The sequence below is a fragment of the Carya illinoinensis genome, chromosome 11, assembly GCF_018687715.1.
Source record: "Carya illinoinensis cultivar Pawnee chromosome 11, C.illinoinensisPawnee_v1, whole genome shotgun sequence".
NCBI lineage: Eukaryota > Viridiplantae > Streptophyta > Magnoliopsida > Fagales > Juglandaceae > Carya > Carya illinoinensis.
Window position 1 is genome coordinate 36,031,084 of NC_056762.1, and position 14,180 is coordinate 36,045,263.

The following is a 14,180-nucleotide window of genomic DNA, read 5'->3' on the forward strand; positions in this document are numbered from 1 at the left end:
CATATATATATAGATATCTATACATATATATATACATAGGGTGATACTCCCAGCCGATCGGGTGTGTAGTGTTTTTTCACACCCGTCAATCAAGAGCTGCCACGTAGACATCTCAGCAAAATGCATTTGCACCCTCGTGCAGATGATCTCTTTCTCTCACCCTCTCCCTCCTCCCACCCACGTCCTGCTCCCCATCTATCCCCTATCTCTCTCTCTCTTCTCTCTCTAAAAGACTCTCTCTGATGTTGGGCTGTAAGGTACTGTTTTTGAGAGACTTGTTGTCATACGCTCTCTACAAGGTTTTTGAGAGACTTGTTGTCATAGCGAGGTACTGTTTTTCTTTCTTCTTCCTCCATTTGTTGTACATGTATAGTGCTGTGAAAATGTGGGAGAGAATCTGTTTGGTTGCTCCAAAAATATGGGAGAAATCTGTTTGGCCACTAAGAAAATGTGTGAGGGATTTCTTTTTTGCTTACAATCATTTCTCAAAGTACTTCTGCAATCATTAGACTTCATATTTCATTTCATGGCAAATATAGTATTTGGACATTGATTGGATGTGGTCTGGATCATTTAAAAAATTTTATTTTTGCTTATGCACGATACAGCAAATGGTCATCAATTTGAATATAGAATTTTGGTTACATGTGGGCGAGGGAGGAAGGAGTGAGTTGCTTTCGTCGTTTTTCTCTAAGGGAGGGGGAAGAAGAATAATGCGTAGGAGAGAGAAGAGGAACTCTGCGTGTAGGTGTAGATATTTAGTTCATACATCTCTTAAATGGCCAACTTTTATTAGTGGGTGTAAAAATAACAACCTCAACTGACCGGCCTTGAGTTTTTCTCGTATACATATCCTACTACATTTGACCAAAATTAGAATTCAAAAGATCATAACATATAATTAAAAATGCTAGCCAGCTAGCTGCCATCGAAACAAGGATTGATCATTTTGTAATTGTTCTCATTGCAATATATATGTGGGCGCGCATTGACGACGTCGTCTCAGTTAGATGAAAAGCTAGACACGCAATGCATGCATGGTTGAAAGTTTTGTTGAGACGTTTATGACTGAAACTGAAAGGAAAGACATAAAACCTGTCATTCAAGGCCGATCGATCGAGATCAAAAAGCAGAGAAAGCTGGGGGTAGAATAGATAAGAAATTAAGAAATATCGATGGTCATCAGTCAGTCCTTATCTTCTCCTGACTTTTTCAGCTTTGCGGTCACAATCCTTGTTCCCAGTGGGAGTTGGTAGAAGTAGCTGTAGCTCGTGTCAAGAAAATTGAATATTTATTATCACTTAATTCTTGTTAAAAAAAAAACAGTCATTTTCTTAAAAAATAAACGGTAATACTGCCTAAGTTTTCTTGTAGCTCATGTCAAGTACATACACAAACGTACGCTAGCTTGTTCATGATGTCTTGACCAGTTAATTCAGCTTAATTAATTTGCTTCATGACGCCTCGCAAAAGGATCAGTACGGAAATTCCATTTTTCCATTCCCGATTTGTTTCTGAAAATATATCAAATATATATGAATTAATATATTATGCATGAGTAATATAGAGTAGGTGTGGACTTTGAAACAGCTAGGTACGTACAGTCTGTATCAAAAGTAACGTCCTCAACCCTCCCATGCATTTTCTAATTTCTTGGCCGGCCGGCTCGTGTTTGGACTGTGACGATTGCCAATATTGCAACATCCCTCTTGAATTTCTTGGTAACTCATACCGACCGCAATCGACGACATCATGTATATATACTTGTTAGTTGGGAAACTTGATGAATGAGTATATCTAGCTCGTTTCAGATATTAATCTCGCTACCACACATGATTTTCTTCTTGGTTTTTAATGTCACATTCACCATGTGAAACATAATATATACATATATACATATATATATATATATATTTATATATTTATATAGATTATGTCATTATCTTACGTTAAAAGTCGTTATCTTAATGTTCATAGTTTATGATATGCATGCAAATTTAAAGCGATTATTCCTTTTTTGGTCTCCAAATTTCAACCATTTATATTTTCAATTCAATGATCCAAACTTTACTCAATCAACATTTATTATTTTAAAGAGAATATTAAAGTGCAAGTCTCACGAATTATTACTCTATTTATAGAAAAAAATGGATAAATCTAAAGCTCACATAAAAACTTTTTTAATAATAAGCCTAATTTTTTTTTTAAAAAAAGAATCTACGAGGCTTGTACACATCATAAGATTGTGTCTAACATTACTCTATTTTAAAAATTTCTCAATCTGTATTTTTTTCACAAAGCATGCAATATCTCCCTATACAAAACAGGATTTTGGTTAGGCCTACTCTTAACCACCCATTCTCAAAGCTTAATTATGTTCATAAGTTGGCGTGAATGATGAATTTGTTATGTGTGCAGTCACTCTAATTGCTTATAAAATTTTTATGTGAAGTTATTTTACGTACTACTTTTACAATATGTAGACAAATGTAGATTGAATTTTTCTTGAATCATTACACGTGTCAAACAATGATTTGTGTTTAATACGACATTTTAAAGATTTACAAACAAATTTACGATGGAAGAACGTCCGATAATTGATTGATCGTAAACTAAGAGGCAGAAAAAAAAGTTGGATTATAAAAAATATGTACAAAGAGCATTAATTTGATATCAGACCAATTAATAATTGCACATGAATATGATAGAGAGCGCAGTGTATATACTGATACATACCACATTGTGCCAATAATATAAGCATATATATATATATATATACACAAAATACCACATTATGCCAATAATATAAGCATATATATATATACACAAGCAAATTAAGGACTGCCAGAAAGAGAATTTGGGTGGATATGGATACACGCGTTGTTTCTTTCTGGCATGCAGCGATTGATGTCAATGAATCGAGGGAGGATGGGTCTACCACCCACTTTCCTATATATTGACCGTACGTAAACTCTTTCTGCGTGGAATTACAGACAGAACTACTCTTTCAGGCTGCTCTAACGGTAAGGAAAATGATAAGATAATTATTATTTTATTATTTATTTATTACTTATTTTATATTTAATTTTTTAAAATTTTTTATTTTATTTAATGTTAAGAAAGTGACTATTAATAAAATTATATATTTTTAAAAAAATTTTTAATGGTTAAGGATGTTAAAAAAATATTTTAAAAAATTTATAAAAAAAAATTCATAATACTTTATAAGTAATAAATAGGTAGTAATAGGCTAACTGTAAACCCAGTCAAAATTAATGTTAAGAAAGTGACTATTAATAAAATTATATATTTAAAAAAAAAATTAATGATTAAGGATGTTAAAAAAATATTTTAAAAAATTTATAAAAAAAATTCATAATACTTTATAAGTAATAAATAGGTAGTGCTAACTGAAAACCCAGTCAGAAAGCTTTGGATATTTATATCATATATATTCACATCTTCTGAGAAAATTCAGCTTCATTTCTCACATCATGAATTTTATAAAGTAATCATGAGTGTAAGAACCAAAAAAGACCTGAAAAAAAAAAAAAGAAGAAGAAGAAGAAGAAGAACCAAAAAAGACAGTGAACGTGAAAGTGGAGATGCGGGGTATCGATCCCCGTACCTCTCGCATGCTAAGCGAGCGCTCTACCATCTGAGCTACATCCCCATTACACACTTGCCCTATATAATGCTTTCTTGTAACATTCTGTTTTGCTCCTTAAAAAAATAATACTTGTCCACCCATACAAAGGCTTGTTTTCTAACTAATCCTTCTTTTTTTTTTTTTAATTATTATTTTAAAAATTCAAAATGGGGGCAATTTTAAAGGCCAGCGATATCTTCAAAAATCCTTCTAAGAGAAAACACCATCATTTAAGATAATTAGTACAAGCAGTAAATGAAAGGTCAGAAGCAACTTTCTCATGATGGCTACAACAATGCATGATATTTCTTTACATGGAGGGATAGCCAAATATGACCTTGATAAAAGCCTTTGAGTCAGAGAAGCGAAACTTGTGGTCTAGGAAGCACCTCACCGGCCTTGAAATTGAAACATCATGCGCGCTGACGGGAGATTCTCTACACATCAATACCACCAAATGAATACCACAAAGCCACCTCATAATGGATTGGAGAATTGCCTCGCCACCACTACCCTAAAAGAATTCTCCTTCCAGTCAATTCCAAAGTTCATAAAAGTGCGAATTATTCACGGTACAAGTTCGCTAATTGAGCTACCTCCGATAATGATTACGGTGTTTGATGCATTCCCATCTCGAATATCCCACTTCATCTCATCTTTTTGAAACCCTTGATTAATAAAAAAAGTACAACTATTTTTGCAGCAAATGAGACATTTCTTAAAATTATCAAACAAGATCAGTTTTGCAATGACGTATAAGATTATTTATAATGACTTTTTCATCTTATCATTTAAAATATATCATCAAAATTCATTTTTTTTATTTAATATACTGACTTATCTAATATACTATATATCAATTTGTCTATTTTTTCTTTTTATCATTTAAATATTATACTTTATAATATTTTTTATTCATTTGCAATATTTCCTCCAACTATCAATAATATCCTCCTCTTTTTTAATATTTACAATATTAAAAATTCTATGTACAGTCCTTTTTGTGCACTCTTTTGTACACTCCAGTGATATGATTGGTTGGATATTAAAAAAAAAATTAATCCAGCCAATCATATCAGTGGAGTGCGCTGGAAGTACGTAAAAGTGACTGTACGTAGCATTGCTCACCCACTTTATTTCCAAGCAAACCCCACCCTCATCTCACACTCCAAAATCCACCAAACCAATACAATCCCATCAAATTAAACCAGTTTCAACGCGAACCCATTTCTAGCAACCCTCAGCTTCACAAACCATTCATTTTGGGCCTCATAAGATAAACTTTGGACAAGATCAAGGAAGATTACCCAAAGGGCCAGAACCCACTCAAACAAGGAAGAGCAACTAAAAGCAAACTGTGGTTGCTGGAATCGACGAGAACAAAGAGGGAAGATAACGCCAAACACACGGTAGTGCTTTTGTGAAATAAGATGAATTTTTTATGCAGAAAAAAATAGTACCCAAAGACAAATTAATTTTAAAATGTTTACATTCATGAATAGTGCCACGCTCCATGTAGTGATAACACTATAGCAAACTAAAAAATAAATATGAAATAGAAAATCGGTTGGATGTGCATTTTAAGCTAAATTCTTCAAATTTTTACATAATCCAGTGGGAGTGCTGTAAGATGTTTCAGCTGGGCGAGAAATGAATAGAATCGAGTGTTTTGAGAGAATGAAACGTAAATTTACTTCCATTGCTTCATGAAATGATGTACAGAAGGCAAAGAATTCCCTGCCGCGTGTACAATTTTTTCAATGTTACAACACTGGAACCCCCATCCACCCTTCAAGGTCACCCCTTACAATGGTGCCATTCCAGCTTAGAGCTTCAGCCCCTACAACAATTCCTTTCCACCTAACACCATAAAATATACAAACCAATGGTTTAAACAAAGGCAAATCAGTGTTACCGACAAATCACAACAATTTTCAGAAGGAATAAGCTTCTGTACAAAGTTGTGATCAGTCGACCCCATCCGGTCCTCTGCACCAATCCATGGGCAAGATTTTCTTGCCTTCTGATGACTGTTGTAAGCCATATCCAACACCCTTGCAGGTGGGAGCATTGAACATGATTGCTTTAAAATGCTGGCACTTGAATGTTTAGTTTCTTCAACCGAGTCCTTAATTGATTTGTTGGGTGATGATCTGCTTGACCTAGGAGTTGACCAATTTGTCGGTCCTCTCCTTGGACAATTGTAATAATCTGGTTCCCCACTGCTCTCAATCATGGAGAGCTTAGGCTTCTTTGAGGACACCAGAGGGTCCAAACTTCTTAACCTATTGTTGGATGCCAATACCGGAATCAATGTTGCAAATATTTCTTCTGGTTTCTCGTTCGATTTCAACTCGCGAGCTCTCATAGCCTTTTGTGAGGGCTTTTTTGGCCACGTTACCATTCCATCTGGACTTTGCTTGAATGAGTGAGTCGCAAAGTCATATAGAGTTTGTGCAGCAGCTACCACTTTTGGACATCGCCCAGCTGTCATAAACAAAAAGGACATTGACCCAAAGAAAAAAGGCAATAGAACATAACTCATATATTGAATGAAATCAATGCCATCGATATTCCACATTTTGTAACACAACCATAGACCCAGGGGCAGACCCACGCTCGGCCCCCGGGGGGGGACATAATTTTTTCTCAATCAATCATGTACAGCTATCCCATACATGTACGTCTAGGCCACTACAGAGCTGTCTAGACAAATAAATTATTTAATCTAGTTTAAAGTAAAAGCTAAAAGTACGTTGTTGCCGGCTGCCAAAATTTTTTTACATAACATCACTCTATTTCCTAGTCCCAGTACCATAACTTCACTATTACACATTGTCATAAGTTGGCCCCTCCACCTAACAATTTATTTTTCAATCTTAGTAACAAATTTCATGCGGCAGATATGACTATCACCAATCTGATTAGAGAAAACAACTGATTTAAGCTTAATCCAAGGCTCCTAGATCACTTATAAGATAGAGTTTGCAAAGCAGAAAAAATCCGCTAAGTTTTAGTTCTCTTCCATAACATAACATGCAAACAAAACTGACCACCACCAAAAGGTTTGAAGCAATTAATATCAAATGATATAACATTCATCATTCATCTAGTTTCCAATCTCCATTTTTTCCTTATTTTTTCACATTTCCTTCTACCTGTTCCCTTCACACCAAGTATGCATACCCTCATGCCCCACTCCTCTAAAACACACGTGCCCAAAACACAGTTCCAAAACAAACAGATACAAAAACAGCCAGGTATATGGATATGCAAAGGCAACTCACATATCTCTGAGCAACAGAGTAACAAGAAGGGTAAATACATACACAAACACACACACACACACACATACATACATACATATATATGAGTAACAAGAAGGTTGCTATAGTGCCGGTCGTACCGTTTTCTTGATAATTAACTTGTCCTCCAGAATCTGCATTTTCAAGAAAAAGCAATATCCCAATTTAAAAAAAGAAAACAGAAGAATCTATGAAAAAAAATCATGAGATTCTTACCCCGAAATATGTGAGAAGCTTTTGGACACATTGCAGAAGAGAACGAATCCTTCTCAGACCAAGGAAGACTAACAGATATCGATGGCCAAATTTTATTTTCTGAACTCAGACCTGAAGGAACCAGGCTCTGATCATAAGTTAGTGACTCTATGTTCGCAAGAAAATCTGTGGCAATCCTTTGACAGCTGCAAACATTCCCTATTCTTAGCCATCTACCTTGGCATGTGCTCCTACGTGCAGACAATTTAATTGAATCGGAATTATTTCTACAATGCCCACTAAAAATATGTGACCATGGAAAAGGCAGCAAGGTGACTTTGCAAGGCATTGTCTTGCCTGAACATAGATCAGAAGTATTTCTTGAAGATGCAGAAGACTTGGCCACATCAAGGAGCAAAGACTCCAAGTCCTTGGGTTCAGCAAGTACCAAACGTTTCAAAATATCTTTAGGTTGACATAATGGATAATCAAGCAGATTAGATGGTGTATCAGGCTTGATATATGAATCCTGGATAGAGGAACAAGACTACTGGTTATCAGCCTTCAATTATATAGCAAACCATTAAAAAAGTTGTTAGCTTTCAATGGTATTAACTATAATGGAGCTGGAGCAGCATTCATGTGGCACTCGTAATACATGGGTGCAGCATTCATGTTTCAAATGTACTATGTTGATCCATCATTGATGTTACACGTCCAGAGACTCAGCCAGCAGACATACCTTTTCTCTTAGCAGAGCTGGTTTTAAAAATTTACTATGATTTATTTTTTAAAAGGAAAAAAGAAAGTATTAAATTTAAAATCAATAGTCACGTCAGGTAGTTTTCCAATAATTCTACCAGCTCTCCATGGCTACCTGGTTTGCTTGGTTAATATCAAAGTCCCTCAAAAGGTTGTATTCAAATAAGAAGAATAACTTTCCAATGACTTTTCAACTGAGCAATCAAATTTATGATTTTAGTCATTTGACTTTAGTGAAAAAAGCTCGGAAGGTGTGGGCCAGGGTCAGACTGACCAGCATCCTAAATTCTCTATACAACTAACCTTGTTACATGAAGATGGATCTGTTGCGCAGGACTCTCCTTTATCATCAGAAACAGAGCTCAAGATGCATGTGGACATTTTATTGTTGGAGAAGTTGTCTATATTGGCAATATTTTGGGACTGGACAGTTCTTGAGAGCTGCAGGACAGAGAAAGCTTTTCTAACTGAATGAAAAAAACCTTCATTAAGGTTTTCTGCTTTTTCCTCTGTCTTTAATTAAACTAGAACACTTGTAAGTGCCGTCAAGTAGATCAATCAAAGCCGGTTCATCCGTAAGTTTCGTGATGTCATGAGCATCTAGCTTCAGACCATATAACCCTGATAATAATTTCCAATATTTATTAGATTCATGGAACTTATACCTGTTCTTTTTTTTTTTCTTTTTTTTTCTTTTTTTTTGTGGGTGGGTGAAGAAAAAATCTCAATAGGTAGCTTATAAGGTAATCTTTCCTCCCACATCAATATATGGGTAGTGAATTGTTATAAATAACTGAATATTCTTGAAGATGCAGCAGGCCTACCCCAAGTATATAGGATGCATACAAGAGAAACACCTAACTAGGAAAAAAAAAATATACGAGGAAATCATGAAAACTCATCCTACTGAGATTTATAGCAGCTGCCCAAAGAAACAGAGTATTGAAGAAGGTTTTAGCTTTTCCATCGTCCGCTTATGATCCTCAAAATTTTTATCCATCCTTTGTCTCCCCATACACCACCCTAGATATATGAATCATCTTCCATACTACCGCAATTCAAAGGTTGCCATATGACCCTATCACGTTTGCACAAGAGTCTACTATCCTTCTACATAACCCAAGCCCACCCAATTCAAAAAAATTGTTCCACAAACCTCTGGCAACGTCAAGATTGAGCAAAAGGTGGTAAATACGAAGGTGAGGACCAGAGTTGTAGATATAGTAAAAGAAAAGTAAAAATAAAAATAATGCTCAACTCAACCAAGCCTTGATCCCAAGTAACTGGGTTCTGTTAAATGGATCCATTTATACCACTCAGCTTCACTTAGAGTCATGTCCCCAATTATATCAGTAACAGATGGATATCTCTTATAACTGCAAGGACTTGCTCTCTTTTGTCATTTTACTTATTTCACTTTGATACAAGGCATGCATTGTACGCATCCAAACCATCTCTAACGACTTTTGTCCTTTTGTTCCCAATTGATATCACCCCTACGTTCACTGAAACAACTTCATGTGTTGCCCTAACTTTTCTAATACCACAAATTATTATTTCTATTTATTTTATCAGTAAACAAGAGTTTTATTAACGATATAGATAGGCATAGCCCAAGTAAGAGGTACAAATGTTATGGCCTATTTAGTTTTAATAGCATACAAAATATTGACCGAGGTATACATGTCTTACTAATATGAATAAATATGTAGCTAGTACACTAATTAACACCTAGAAATTGGTTGTTTTCATTTGTTTAACAAAACTAGAGAGATCTAAATTTGGATATGGGTTAATGCTTCAAACCTCAACTCAATCTCTAAATGGACAGCAAACTCAAACCCCAAATATGAACTGAATTTGCTCACTAGCAATCAAAAAATAAACAAATTAAGTCTCTTCAAAGAGGCAAACCGCTTTTATTTATAATTTTTCTGAAAATGCCATACCAAAGAAGTTGTTCCCTCCAGAAGATTGACTGAAGTTTGATGACGCCACCTTCATTGAGAAAGAACTATATTTGATCTTCATAGGAACTTTGAAACTTCTTGTTGAAGTTGGTCTTTTGTTTCGCCAACTGACTATCATCTAGAATGTGTCAAAACAAAAAGATAAAAATTTGTATTATTCCAAACTCTGATAAGCTGGAATGAGAATCCAAACCTTTAATCAAAGCTACAACGGCCAATAAATATCACAAAAATTATATATATGATACGAAAATTAGATCATAGAATTCTTTAATCAAAGCTACAATGGCCAATAAATATCACAAAAATTATATATATGATATGAAAATTAGATCATAGAATTTCCGCAGATCAGAAAATGAATCACTTTTTTCTGTTTACTTGTGAATCGTCAAGGTGTGAGATTTGATGCTCAATATACCTTTAAATTGTATTATTCCAAACTCTGATAAGCTGGAATGAGAATCCAAACCTTTAATCAAAGCTACAACAGCCAATAAATATCACAAAAATTATATATATGATACGAAAATTAGATCATAGAATTCTTTAATCAAAGCTACAACGGCCAATAAATATCACAAAAATTATATATATGATATGAAAATTAGATCATAGAATTTCCGCAGATCAGAAAATGAATCACTTTTTTCTGTTTACTTGTGAATCGTCAAGGTGTGAGATTTGACGCTCAATATACCTTTAAAATACTCAATGGGAAAGCCCAAGGCTACAAGGCTTGACGAAGGGAGGGAGATGCGGCGGGGGAAGGAAAATGCTTTTGGAGATTGAGATTTTATTTGTTTTTCATCGAAAGCAAAGAAGGCCAAGGATGGCCTACAGTGCGTGTCATCTGAAGGGAACAAGCTTTTTCGACCGCGATGGTATGATTGTCGGGCCCTCTCCTCGTTCTGCCCGCTGGCCTATTGGGATAGCAGCCTTCAGGTTTTGCCTGCCCTTTTTTATAATAAAAAATTCCAACTCGGCCCGAGATAGCACTGGCAACAATAGAAAGGAAGGGATCCATGCGAGATCTAGGTGAGAGATTTGACATCAGGAAACCCAATCCACTTCTAGGTGCGAGATTTGATACTCAATATGCCTTTATCATACTCATTGATCTCTATCAATCATAGACCTTCCACCCAACATGGGATTTATGTGAGTATGAGATTTCACATTGCTTGAGAAAGAGAAACTTTTGTTCTTTATAATGGTTCCAATGGGGCTATAATTATATCATTGACAAGTCCTTTTGGAGTATAGGTCCATATGTAGCTTGGGCCTCTATTAGTCTGCAAATGGTATCAAAACCTATCACAACTAGAAATGTGGGATTGAGCTATGCCATTTATGATGGATTGATCCGATGAGAACGCCGGGAATTTAAGTGGGAGAGATTGTGATACCCCATTCTAACTTATAAGAGAGGTGGTGTATGGGATCCCTCATTACTTGGAAATGAGAAGTTCTTACTCTTTATAATTGGTTCCAATGGGGCTTTAATTGTATCATTAACAGTCTTTTTGGAGTATAGACCCGATAATGGCTCGGGACTCCCGTGGGGCATTACAATTAGGTTGCATGAAGTGAGCACGTAGTAAAGGCTATATAAGAATTCACAATATGAAACCCAAGATGGCATCTTGCATGACTAAGCAACTCTTAATGGTAAAATTTGAAGACCCTGTTGAGGTACAAAAGTTTGCAGACCGTGTCACAATGGAGGAGGAGATGATCAACGGTTTCCCAATTTCATTTAAACATACAACACCTGTCTATCAAAAGACTATGACACCTGCGAAGGCTATCCATAGTAAGGTTTAATTTGTTGATTTCAAGCCTGGAACCTGAAACATTTGTGTAACAATATGAACCAAAGCTAAGCTTGATTTGGTTAAGCTTGTTAACAGGCTTGATTCTTAACTAGACAGTTCCACTTTTTTTTTTTTAATTCTTAACTAGACAGTTCCACTTTTTTTTTTTAATTCTTAACTAGACAGTTCCACTTTTTTTGTTTTAATAAGTAAGATAAGATTTTATTAAAACAAGTAAAGAGGCATCAACCAAGTTCACGGGTAGTATACAAAGTTTCACTTATCACAAAGCTGAATTCAACAACCTCAAAAGGTTGAATAAATCTAAGCTATTATTAGCAAACCCAACTTAAAAATTTATCACCCATGTAACATTATTCCCAAAGGAAAAGTTAACAAGAAAGGTAAGAGAGTATAAGCCAATAATTCCGATACAATGGAGCAACCATACAGGCTTAAATGTATTTGCTAGTTGGCAAATATGAGTTTTTTTTTTTTTTTTTTTTTTTTTTTTTTGTAAGTTGATCCGCACGCATTATGTGGGGAGATAGAACATTAGGAGCTACTCTTCTAAAGAGCAATTTCTCTAATGAGCTTGGCATTCGGTAAAAGTAGGGCAAACCCAAATATTCATACACTTATTATATGACATATTTATGGAAAATCAAGCTGCTGGTGATAAACTGGAAGCAAGACGGTAAGGATGCAAGCATTATCAATTTTGGTGTTAATTGAGAAGGTGCTGGTAACATTCAACACCCCCCCCCCCCCCCCCAAAACAAAAAAAAAAGAAGACATAAATCAAAGAAGAAGAAGAGGAATAAAAGCCAAAATCTTAGATCTACAAACTCTTATATTTAGTATATCCCACCCTCAACAATCAATAACGAAAATATATCACCTATTTAGAGTCGAACACAAAAATATCAAAACAAAGGAAATTTTTCCTCTGAAAAAGAAGGATTTTATTTTTTATTACTAAAACCCACTTCTCTTTAATCTCTTCTCCTTCCTAAATTGATTTTCCAAACAGACATATTACGATATACACAACCCGACACATGTTGCAAATGAAAAGCTTCGTTTGTTCACCTGCAAATTTTAGAAACCTCCAATGACAAGTCTTATGCCTCAATAACTCCCAACTGAATGTTCTTATTCAGTTACCTATTCAACCAATCAAATATAATTAGCGCGCGCCCCCACTTCTTTCGAGACATAGCTCGCTCCCTAATGTGCCTCACAATCGAAGCCCACCCATTACTTCCAGAAACCAAGGTTTCAAATCTTAATGCCCCCTCAAATATGAGGGATGATAATTGACGGGAAAAAAAAAACAAAAATAAAAAATCCGCTCTCAAACATGTTCAAATTCAGGAAATAACCTATGAGAAACTATTCACCGACTCGAATTGCAGACAACTCAAGCACTGAAACGAAAAAGGAAAAAGAACTACAAAATCCGCGTGTAAAACTAATTTGTGATTTGTACCGCAAATCTTGACTGGGGCTTCGAGTTTGAGAAGATTAGGCTGGCTGAGAAAAATCTCCTTAGACGAAAGGCAGAGTTGCCGGACTTCCGACTAGGTCAGCTGCACCTGCTTCGTCGTCGGACCAACCTTCGCCCCCGTCAGCCGAAGTATGATATCGTCAAGCAAAGTCTCCTCCATCAAGACCGTCTAAAAGAACCTCTACCTTACAGGGTATCAAAGTGAAAGAAATCCCTAAAAGAAAGCAAGAAAACCGAACACTAGTTCTGGGCTCAAAGGGGCCGTCAGCAGGATCCGATTCAGGCAGCGAGACGTACTCTTGTTAAAGCAAATATAGAGAATAATTTCACAACGATTTCACGTTAAATATAACCGAGTCCGGCAGGCGGCAACCGCGAAGGATAGAAAAAAGTCTGATGATGAGTCAGTGAGTATGGCTGCCGCTTGCTAACGATAGACGTAGTTACAGATGGAACATAACAGTTGCGAGAGGCGCACCCGAAGCAAGTGAGAAGAACCCAACCCATGGAAATGGAAATTTTTTTTCGTTTTTTTCCAACAAAGACTACTTCTATTAATAGAAAATCCGCGTTACAAAGTATTAGTACCCATCAGTAGGCACAGTCCTTAATTAATACAGACAGACAAGTGGTCCTTTCTACTATGAAAATTTAATAGATAAGCAGATAGAAGGATTAAAGGCATGTTTTTAAAAATTAATTTAAATGATGTCCATGGCATAATAAAGTGCGCGTATCGATTCTGATCTTGATGTATTTTTCTCAATTACCAGTTATTTAGTGTACTCAGTATATGACGAATGTCTTGCATTATCTGTTGAGTTATCTAATCTGGGTTATGTGATGCTTCATTTGCTGCCATAATAGTATTTAAGGAATCATCTGCAATGATTAGATTTTGTATATTTGCCTCCTTTGCACCTTTAAGTCTAATGAGTAATGTTGTAGCCTCTCCTTGATTAGGATTTGTAT

The 14,180-nt window shown here is 35.6% G+C and overlaps 1 non-coding gene and 1 pseudogene across 1 annotated transcript; both read right to left on the bottom strand.

Annotated features, from left to right (window-relative positions):
* Positions 1–3,600: 3,600 nt before the first annotated feature.
* Positions 3,601–3,673, bottom strand: TRNAA-AGC. The gene has a single exon. It is a non-coding gene; the product is annotated as a tRNA-Ala (tRNA).
* Positions 3,674–5,316: 1,643 nt separating this feature from the next.
* LOC122281412 lies at positions 5,317–13,769 on the bottom strand (annotated as a pseudogene).
* Positions 13,770–14,180: the final 411 nt, after the last annotated feature.